The sequence below is a fragment of the Ictidomys tridecemlineatus genome, chromosome 3 (assembly GCF_052094955.1).
Source record: "Ictidomys tridecemlineatus isolate mIctTri1 chromosome 3, mIctTri1.hap1, whole genome shotgun sequence".
Lineage (NCBI taxonomy): Eukaryota > Metazoa > Chordata > Mammalia > Rodentia > Sciuridae > Ictidomys > Ictidomys tridecemlineatus.
Genome location: NC_135479.1, coordinates 103,158,621 through 103,170,113, shown reverse-complemented (window position 1 = coordinate 103,170,113; position 11,493 = coordinate 103,158,621). Strand labels below are relative to the sequence as shown.

General features: G+C 43.9%; 1 pseudogene; it reads left to right on the top strand.

The window, feature by feature from the left end:
- The first annotated feature begins 7,165 nt into the window (after positions 1-7,165).
- Positions 7,166-7,534, top strand: LOC144375696 (glycine cleavage system H protein, mitochondrial pseudogene; annotated as a pseudogene).
- Positions 7,535-11,493: the final 3,959 nt, after the last annotated feature.

Below are 11,493 nucleotides of genomic sequence, written 5' to 3'. Positions count from 1 at the left end.
CACCCTATGGATCATCTCTCTCACTAGGGAAGTCTCCTAACACAATGTTCCCTCACTTCTGCTCCCTGACTTCATCACCTTTCTTTGGTCATTCTGTTTGCAAAAAAATAAAGTAAAACAAAAACCTTCCAGGCCTAATCCACCAATTGCTTTGCAAAGTATGAATTTTAACTTGGGAATTCAAAAGCTGACTCTTCATTCACTCTGCTGTGTCAACATCTGCTCACCTGGAGCTTTATGCTGAATGAGCCCTCCTTGGAGAATGGTCCATTCCTTCCAACTTCCAGCAGTGCTGGGTTTTCCTTCTCCTCAGCTCTGGCCCTGAAAGATCATCAATGACAGGGGTGGAGACTTCAAAAATGTGACAACCAATCTATAAAGACTCACCTGCACAACCTGGGAGTATGCTCATGGGCCCACATGTTCATGTGCACACACATGAAGCCAGAGTCCACAATGCAACTCCAAGGACAGCATGACATCTGAGAAGAAACTCCAGAACATGTCCATAGGATAACAAGCCAGGGCCTCATCCACAGTCCCGTGGTGAGGAATCCAATTGGCCTTGAGCATCCTCCCTCCAAAGCTCTTCCTTCACTCTACCCTCCTGTGCCCACCCTCCTCTGGATCCACTTTGAAACCTGGGTTTTTAGTACAGATCTTAATTTCTGCATCCCAGCAATCTTTCCTGAGACTCAGTCCGGTTGGTTTAACTTCCCACCTTAACCCAACAAACAGCAGGCAAGCTTAATTTGCTCCAGATGATTCTTGTCACACACACACACATGCACACACACACACACACACACACACACACACACACAAATCTAATGAACACATTAAGATAAACAAGTATTTATTGTGAAAAATCAAGTATTCTTTTAGATATAGCTGATAAAACAGGACACAGAACAGTAGAACTTTGCTCTTTGGAAGTTTCTATTCTGTATCATACTGTGCAATGAGTTCATGGTGATCAACTGGGGTCAGGGAATCAAGACAGAATCATGCATGATTGTGTGTGAGGTGGAAACACCCAACTTCCCAAGCAAGATGACCAGAGACACACAAGAGAAGTCCAGCCACTTAGACAAACAGAGTTGACAATCAGAGAGGCAGCCTGGAACCCACATGTCCACAGTGGAGCATGTGAGGCCTAGGGAAGATCACACAGACCTAGATATCAATGTCAGGATGGTGGGGTTTATTCTGAGCAATGGCTACCTGCATTAGTTTCCTAGGTGGCAATTTGAATGAAAGTACCACAATTTGGGGTGGCTGAAAAGCAGTAAATCGCATCCAAAAGAAGGATTGGCATCTCCACTCCTGAAATCCTCTGTACTCCTTCTCCAATACCTTTAGCAATAGTGATGAGATGATTATGAGTGGGGAGGCTGCATGTCAGATGCAAAAGCATCCACCATTGTTGCAGGCATGCCCAACCCTGCCCACTGGCTCACCTCTTCCTTCCCTGCACACATTATTATGAAAATGATGTCATAAAACACTGAGAACACCCATGCCTTCTCAGAAGTGATTTCTCATACTCTTGCTACTCACCCTGTCCACAACCCTCAGGGAAGGATTCCTCTGGGCCAAGGTCACCAGCTAAAAGTCATGTGTACACTGGCTCAAGGGGAGAGACTCCATCCATATCAGATCCATACAGCAAGTCTGTCTGTACTAGGTCAAAACAAGTAATGCTCTATGCTGGCTCAAGGTGAGTGACCAACTACACAGACTCAAGGTGAGTGAGTCTCACCTATTCTAACTAAAGGCCAGTGATTATCCACACTGCAGAGGGAGGCACAGTGGTCCAGGCCTTACAGAAGATGGCTGGTGGGCCCCTGCCCTCACTCTGAGGCCCCTCCTTTATTTTAATCAGCCTACATTTAAATGTAAATATTGTTGGAACATAATATTATGACAAATTTGTCTGCAACAAGTTTATTAAGAAACATCTCAGGAGAGTGGGGGAAAGGACAGAGGAGCAGGGCAGGATGAAGTGTCCCAGGCAGAACAGTCTCTGACATCTTACACATGCGGAGACAGAGGAGACTCAGGCTGTCCACTGGCATTCTCATGCAAGTAGACCATGGCACACACTGTCTTCCTGAAGATTCTCCAGGCCTCCTGTTCCTGCATGCCACCACATGTGATATACTGAAGTAGCTGTTCCCCACCTTCATGATCCATCATGATATACATATTTTTGAGGGTCTTAAAAAAATGAAATATCTGAATCATATTGGGGTGCTCCAGGGTCTTTGACATACATGGTTCAGAGAGGACTGGGATATTCTGCACTACCATCTTCAGGACCTCTGCCTTGGTGAGGGAATTGTGGGCTCAGTTTACCTGGCCAAAATCACCATGCCCAATGCATGTGCACCCAAAGCACACAGAGTATCCAAACACCACCCACCCAGAGCCCAGGGTGGGAGTAGACAATGGAGTTCCTAGACCTGAAATAGTTGAGTGTGTGACTCAAGATACCAATCTCAAAGTACTTTCCAATTCACAGAACTTAAGTCCTGGATGGAAGTTATCATCCTGGTCCCCAGCACACCATGGAAATGAGGCAGTTTTGAGGAGGCTGCAGAGACAAGATCAAGGCTGGACTGGCCAGCCTATGTCCCCCTGGCCTACTTTCAGAGGTGTACCTGCCTCATTCACATCATCCCTTCCTCCCAGCAGAACTGCCAACCCAATAACATATAAGGCATCCATCCATCAAATCTGAATTTCAGATAAACCAAGAATCTTTCAGGGACAAGTGTGACCCCATTCAATGGGTGACATGGATTTCATATGGCAAGCCTACTCTTAAGGCAGTCTGAGGGAGAATCTTGGAAGTTCAAAGAGTCTAAGAGGACAACCAAAAGTTCACTTGGCATTTTGGATATCTGCAAACCTATCAGAACTTTCATGTGGCTCCAACCATGACTCCAACCAACAGTCTAGATGGGGGAAGCCTCAAGTCTAGGGCCCTCTTCTGAGTATTGATTCTGCCTAGGGAAGAAAGTGTGCTGCTGAGGGTGCCTGGTGACTTATAGTGACTAAAAGAGTAGCTTCCCAATTCCTAGCCTCTACTTCTAATCCCTTTATCTTTGATCCATTTTCTTTTGTCTTTAGACCTAGTAGGAAGTGATAGGGTTAGTGGAAGGTAGTCCCTACTCATGCTGTGAAACAATGCATAAATGATTAACACAGTACAGAATTTACAGATAACTCTAGGCAGAAGTCTGTCCAAAATATCTCTTTTCAGAACTGACCCCAAAAGGGGATTTTCCTACAAATACTAGTGTTTCTCTCCTGTGGTAGATCTAGGGAAATGTCTCATGCCAAACAGGAGTGCCTGCTATCCCAGGGCCACTCATTTTAAATGGCACAGGGCAGTTTCAGGCTTTAGCCCCAGAAAATTGCAGATACCACTGATAGTGGTAGCCCATGGCAGTCCTTAACCTCCTGCCTCCTGGGCATCCTGTTTGTTGGATACATGATGATCTGCTTTTTTGCCACCACAGAAGTCTGCTCCCTGATGTATGGGAAAATCTCCCAATACACAGGCAGGATAGCCATCTACATGCTTGCAGTGAAAAGAGGGTGCCAGATTACAGTCTGTGTGAGGACTGACTACACAGGTGCCAAGAAGCCCTGTAGGAACACTTTACCAGAGGCCTTAAGCTTACCCTAATGAGAAGTTCTTCTCCAGTTACTGACTGGGTCCCCTCAGTGCAGAAGCCTCCTGGGGTCCAGACAAGATGGCCCACAGCCCTCCAGGCTGAGGAAGCTGAGCACCAGGGTAGCAGGCTCACCCAGGCAGGTGATGTGCCCAAAGTGTTAACTTAGAGTAGGGCACACACCACACCAGCTTACAGAGTAGAACAGCCATCTGTTGACATTGTATAAAAGGGCTAGGCAAGAAGCAGAGAAGTAAATGTGTCTCCTCTACTGGGTTTCTGAGTGTCCCTGGCCACTTCCTGTCCTAGCTTCCTCCATCTGACCAAGGTGCAGCAACCCACCTCTCCTACATCATAGCCCTCCTACAGTGGCACTCATGCTCCTCCCAGATTGCAGTGCTCTTCCTGCTCTCTGGCCTGTGGGGCATGGGGTACGCTGTCTGGCAGATGCAGAACAATGGGGAGTGTCCAGAGTCTAAACCTTTCTCTCCCTGGCTAGCCACATAGGCAAATGAGCAGGCTGGTGTAGTTCAGACTCCAGCCAGACACAGCCTTCATCAGAAACCAGGTGCTTGGGTAGGGAAAGTGAGAGGCAGGTCAGGCTGTGAGGGCTTTACACCATGCTCTGGATCTGAAGTATGTTCTCTGAGCATCTGTTCAGGTTCATGATGCAAAAGAAGTACCAGTGGAAGGCAAGTCCACTTGCATAGCTTGGTAGTCCCTGGGGTGAGCAGCAGATGCACACAGAGTAGGGGGAGGAGGAGAGATTTCTGCAGGGTTCACAGAGTAAGCCAGATACAGGCAACAGACCAGAGCATGAGTGATCCATGTCCTGTAGGACATGAGGCTATGGGAAATGGTGAGACAGACACCAGGGGGCCCCCACATGGTACAGTGGTGGGTCATTACCAGAATACTAAGGAGAGGCAACAGGGTCCAGGTGTGATCCTTGACAAAGCCACCCACAGGGACCCTTGAGCCACATGAGGACTGGTAGCTGGGAGGAAGTAGAATACCCCATAAGGATAGCAGGCCACAAGCCAAAGTCCTCATCCAATAAAGAGGTAGGACCAAGGTTGGGGTATCCCATTAGCAGTGAGAGGTAGGCATTGAAACAAGCTATCATCCCCATAACTGTGGAGAGGGGCCCTGGCCCAGGCATTGGTGCCAGCAAGGCTCCAAGGGAATCAGTAGTGAGGAACAGTAGAGGAGGTCTCTATCCTGTTTTGTTGGCTGTGCTTTTGGCAAGAGAGAGGCTAATAGGTTTTAAGGGAGGACACTAGGGAGAGCAGGCAACAGGGTGTTGTGTGGTGGCTTGGGTAGGAGCATGGGTGTGCTTCTGGGTCTTGGTGGAAAAGGGCAGGGAAGCTTCTACCCCTCACAGGCAAAACCCTGACCATAATTCCTACCCTAACCCTAATGCTTACCATATCATTTTGGTTTCCTCATCTTGATCTTGAAGAGGGGCTAGGCTTCAGTATGGCTAACATTGAGAAGTGTGGATGACATTTGAAGGCAGACCTCTATCCTCCATCCAGGGATAGCTGGCCACATCTGCTGAAGTGTTAACTGCACTCTTTTGGACCAGGTTGGAGAGATCCAAGACCAAGATCCTGACCTAAATCTATTAAGGCACTTTTTCCACAGAAATTGTGAATATTATCCTCAGTGTCATACCAGCCTTGTACTTAGTCATTTGTATATCCTACTGATTGGATTAAAATGGGCTACATGCTGGCATGCATCAAACCTGGAGTCCTGAGCACAAACCTAGCCCCAACTCCCAGCTATTCCACCACACTTCACCATCTCCAAGACAAGGAAGGAGGGGTCTCAGTCCTTGACAGGGACAGTGTTCTCTGGGGAAGATATTGCTTCTGGTGATAGGATGCTGTCCCAAGAGCAGCTGAAGGGTGAGACCCAGAATGAGGGGCATTCACCCAGTTATACTTAATCCTCATCTTTGCCTGGACCAATACCTGTCTCACTCCCTCTAAGCTCCAATCATAAGAACCCTGGCCTGGGATGGATTTGACACCTGGCTGCACACTCCCCAGACAATGGAGCCTGGGTTCTTACCCAAGAGCATTTGCTAATTTCAAACTTACTTTGCAACCTCCTAGGTGCCAGAAGTGGCTTTGGTCAGATCCCTCAAGTGTGTTCTGGATCATTCCAGATTACAATATAGCTTTTGCTCTGCCCAGAGTGTCTGCTGTCCAATTTGACTGGTCATCCATGCAGGCCAGACCAGGAGTCGCCCTTTCCAAACCAGGCAAGGGGCTGAGTAGAAGCTGTTGGCATCATTCAGCCTTACCAATCTCACAGGAAAAAAGGAGATGGAGGCCAGCTCTACTGGTTCACTGAAGCTATAGGATCCCAATTGGACAAATGGGCACATGGTGCTCTTTCAGAAAGTTTCTTTATACCTTCAGACCTGGTCCAAAGCTGCACAGAGCACAACAGTGAAACCAGAAATTGGCAAAGGACTCTGAACATGGTAGGTGTTTTGCAAGGTCCAGATATACTCTTGGGACACTTGAAGGTTTATCTATGCAGCTGGAAGTCAGTCTTCGCTCTCTTTATTTCTCTCATTTGTGCTGCTGCTATTCATGGAAAAAAAAAATAAACTCAGCTTTTCCTTCTCTGCTTTTTCTATGTATTTCCATTCATCTCAGCCTTCTTTTTCTCCTCAGGATCTCAACTGTGTTCAACCAGGTAGGCCAGAACATGTGCTCACTGGATCCACCAACCTGTGTGTAAGGAATCATTGGTACCCCAGGCATCCACACCTACCTCTTCCTAATTTTAGAAGGTCTAAATCATCTTCTACTTTGTTCATCCTGATACCACGCAAAATTTCTCTTCACAATTTTGATTTGTAGCCTCTTGAACATGATTTGATGTTTTTTCTGCCACCAAGAGTGGCTAACTTCTCACCTGAAGACACATGCAAAACCCTGGGAGGAGATCAGTTCAAAAATTGGAAGAATCCCACTGGGCATGGTAGTGCACACCTATAATCCCAGTGACTCAGGAGGCTGAGATAGGAGAATCTCAAGTTCAAAGCCAGCCTCAGCAAAAAAGTGAGGCACTAAATAATTCAGTGAGTCTTGTCTCTAAATAAAATATAAAAGATGGCTGGGGATGTGACTCAGTGGTTAAGCACCTCTGGGTTCAATCCCTGGTACCACCAAAAAAGAATTGGAAGAATCCTTTTCTCCCAACACCACTAAAACCAAGAGATACAGCCTGAGGCACAAAAAATTTATTTAGCTAGCATCAAGAGGAAGCCCATACATCTTGTGGTACCTGTGTAAGCTGAGGCTAGTAAATGGGAGGATGGCAGGTTCCAAATGATCCTTGGAAGCCTCACAAGACTCTGTTTCATAAAGGGCTAAATCTGGTCCAGGCCCCTTGGTGGCTGGTGCAGTGTGGTGACCCTTTGTAAACTTGTGCACACAGTGCTGTAAGTGGTATAGACCATGCAAGCCTCAGCCCTGGTGGCTATACACAGTACTACACTTCTTTTGATGTGTAAAGTCACAGAGAAACATGAGTGGATAATAGAAAATGGCTTTGGAGTAGCAGAAATCAGCAGTTTTGCACAGGTAGCTCTGGGAGATGTTATTTACTATAGTTTATGTGCAGCTGAGACACAATCGAAAAAACAAGATGAGTTTGGTGCTTTGGAAAGTATGAAAACTGCCAGTGAACATGATTTTCCTCTATCAGGAGAAGTAACTGAAATTAGTGACATACTTGAAGAAAACCCAGGGCTTGTGAACAAACCTTATTATGGAGATGGCTGGCCGAGGAAGATGACAAGTGACCTTTTGGAACTGATGACTTAATGAATGGAGAGGCATTTGAGAAATATGTGAAATATATTGATGAATAGAAATAGCACCCTAAATAAACTCATGTGAAATAGCTTCAGTATAGTTGCCATAAGTTAGTGGGAGAGAGAATATTTAAAAAGAAACAACTCTCAACACTGCTACTGAGGGAAGATACTTCCTTAACTTCCCAAGAATTGCAGATAAATACAACAATATGCATTTTTTTACAATTCCTTATGATTTTATAGTAGGCTTTAGGCTCTGGTATTCAGAATTCATGACATTGATCTATAGTTAAAACTACTTTTAAAATTATGGAATCCAAGAACAATCTTGCTATAAGCCTTTATAGTATTGTAACTTGTTTACATCCATCCCTGGATTGGTGTCAAGATACTTAATAATCTTCCCTTTGAAAAAAAATTGGGAGTGAAAAAAATTGTTTGTCATACAGTGTCAAAAGAAGAATACTGTCCTAATTTTGTAATAGGCTGCATTGGCTGGTATTATTTTATATAGTGAAGCAACAGATTTGCAGCAAAATAAGAACAAATAAAATATTAAATTTCAAAAATCAAAAGCAAAAAGAGACTGGGGCTGAGAGGCAACAAGCTCCTTGTTTTCACCCACCCACCTTCCTTCCTTCCTTCCTTTCTTTCTTCCTTTCTTCCTTCCTTCCTTCCTTCTTTCCTTCCTTCCTTCCTTCCTTCCTTCCTTCCTTCCTTCCTTCCTTCCTTCCTTCCTTCCTTCCTTCCTTCCTTTAGTTCTTTCTTTTTGTTTCTTTCTTTTTTTGGTGGGGGGTGGAACCAGGGATTGAACTCAAAGGCACTCAACCACTAAGCCACAACCCCAGCCCTTTTTTGTATTTTATTTACAGACAGGGTCTCACTGAGTTGCTTAGGGCCTCTCTGTTGCTGGGGCTGATTTTGAACTCACAATCCTCCTACCTCAGCCTCCCAAGACTTTGGGATTACAGGCATGCACCACTGTGTCCAGCCCATTCTTTCCTTTCTTGAAAGGCAGAATGAGATAAACTTGACTTTTCCTTCTCTTTCTTTTTCTTTCTCTTCCTTCTCCCATGACTTTTAATTTCTCTCAGCCCTTCTTTTTCTCCACAGCGTCCCAGCTGTGTTCCCCAAGAATGAGCCAGAACATCTGCACTTAGGTCAAACTCCAGCCTCTGCTTCTGGAATCGTGGGTACCACAGACTGTCACACCTACCTCGTTCTGATTTGGGAGGTCTAAATTATCTTCCAAATTTTTCCTCCAGATCCCATAAGAACCTTCTCTTTGAATATTTCACTGTCTACTTGAACATGTTTTGATGTTTTTCCAACACCAACCAGAGTAAACATCTCAGCTAAAAAAAATTTTGTGTTACTAGCATCCAGTACATGTTTTTGTTCTGACTGATTTTGTTTCTTTGGCTGCCACTCACTCCTTTGTTCATTCACTTATTTATATCACAGTCCTGGGAATACAATCTCAGACTTCTACACTCCAAGGAAAGCCTCTAGCTCCAGGAGGTAAGCAGTTTGAGCTACAGAGGCTTTGTGTTCCTACAAATATAGCCCCAGGGAATACAGCCTGTTGCACAAAGAATTTGGTTTTCTTCCTTGAACAGGATGCAGACTTCTTTGATACCCATTTTAAAGAAACTTTCCAATGACTAAGGTAAGTGAGATGGAAGAAAATTATCCTGGGCAGCCTAATGAAACCCTGTCTCAAAATAAAATATAAAAGAGCCTGGAGCTGCAGGTACTGTGCACCTGAGTTCATTCCTCAGCTTCACAAATCATAAATTTATTTTGTGCTTTCTTTCCTTTCCTCTACTACTCTCTCTTTTCTAGTTTCTCTCTTTAATGCTGCCTTTATTCCAGGAAGAAAAAGAAAGTAGATATTCCCTTTCTGTTTGTCCATAACTTTCTGTTCCTCTCTCCCTTTCTTTTTCTCCTCAGTTTCTCTGCTGTGTTAGCTGAAAAAAGGCCTGTAATTCCTGCACTCACATGATCCCCAGCCTCAGCTTCTGAAAAAGCTGCTACTACAGGCTGCCACTCCTGTTGCTGACACCCCAACCTACCACAAATATATTTTTTCTGGCATCGTCAGTAGTTAAATTCTCAACAGAAAAAAAATTACAGATTACTAGCATCCCATAAAATTTTTTGCCTTATATTGTTTTCTGGTTGTCATTCATTCATTCACTAATTTATACTGCAGTCCTTTGACTTCATTCCTAGGCATCACACATTCCAGGGAATGACTCTACCACTGAGCTCCATCCCCAGCCATGAGAGTTTAATACCTCAAGATAGAGGAAACTCAAAGTTCTCCAAAAGCATGAAGCTTCCAGGAAGAAAGGCAGCATGAAAGAGACATTCAACTTTTCCTTCATGGTTTCTTCCATGACTTTCTATTCTTCTCAGACTTTTCTTTTCTCCTTAGACTCCTGGTTGTGTTTCTCAAGCTAGACTTCTACAGCTGCATTCATATGTTCCCCCAAACCAAGCTTCTGGAATTGTTGGTAACACAGGCTACCACCCATACCTGATTCTCATTATGGAAAGTTCAAATAATCTTCCAATTTACTTATCCTGATCATGTCCAAACTTTCTCTTCACAGATTTGACTTATGTCTTCTTGAATACACTGTGATACTTCTTCTGACACCAACCACAGTTAACCTGTTAGAATAAAATATTTCAGGTTACAAGTATCCCACAAACATTTTTAATTTGCTTTATTTTTTGGTTGCCATCCATTCATTTATTTATGTAGAATCCTGAGAATCTAAACCCAGGAATAACACATTCCACAGACAGGTCCTACCCCTGACCCCACTTCCCAATCCCTGGGAGGTTAGCACTTCAAGAGACACAAGATCCAGCATTCCCCTACAATGCTAAGCTCATGATAGAAAACTAGATGCATGCTGAATTTGTTTATTCCACTTAAAGGTGAAGTCCAGATACGCATCTTTGTACTTAAATAAATGTCCCAGTGACTAGGGAGTCTGAGGCTGAAGAATATGGGGATGGCATATTGAAAATACCCTGGGCAGAACCTGTCTCAAAATAAAAAATCAAAGAGACAGGGACTGCAAAGGATCATGAACCCCTATTAATCCTCAAATATTAAAAAAAATTGTTCTCTTTTTTTATTCCCTCTTCCACCCAATTTTTCCTTAGTTCTCTCTTTTGTGCTACTGTGCTACTTTTCTTTTCTGGAAGAAGGATAAGAGAGAGAGAGAGAGAGAGAGAGAGAGAGAGAGAGAGAGAGAGAGAGAGAGAGAGAGAGAGAAGAAAGAGAGAGAGAAAGAGAGAGAGAGAAGAGAGACAGAAAGAGAGAGAGACAAGGAGAGAAAGAAGAAATGAGAGAGAGAGAGAGAGAGAGAGAGAGAGAGAGAGAGAGAGAGAACCAAGATTATAAATGCACATTTGTACATGGTTGTGGCAAAACAGTGAAACACCTGCCATGCTTGTGCAAGATCTTGGCTTTGATATCATTTAGTGTACACACACACACACACTCACAAAAAATGCATGTATTTCAATATAATATTTTATCACCACACCTGTGGAATGCATTGTAGTATTTTCATATTTCTCACATGGTAAGAAATTAAAAATGTAGTATTGATTATTAGTTTTTTCTAAACTGAGACATCAGCCATTACTTAAAATTATTTTAAGTCCTTTCTAAAAACTTCAGAAGAACTCTCTTGAGTATATTGTTCCCCCTTGTGATGTACACAATATGGACACAGATCCTGCTTTTTTGGTATGTCTCTATCTAAAACCTCAGAGAGGGCTGGGATTGTGGCTCAGTGGTAGATTGCTTGTCTAGCACATGTGAGGGCCTGGGTTCCATCCTCAGCACCACATTAAAGAAATAAACAAAATAAACGTATTGTGTTCAACTACTTCTAAAAAAATAAATTTTTGAAAACCCCTCAGAGTAAGAAAATTTGC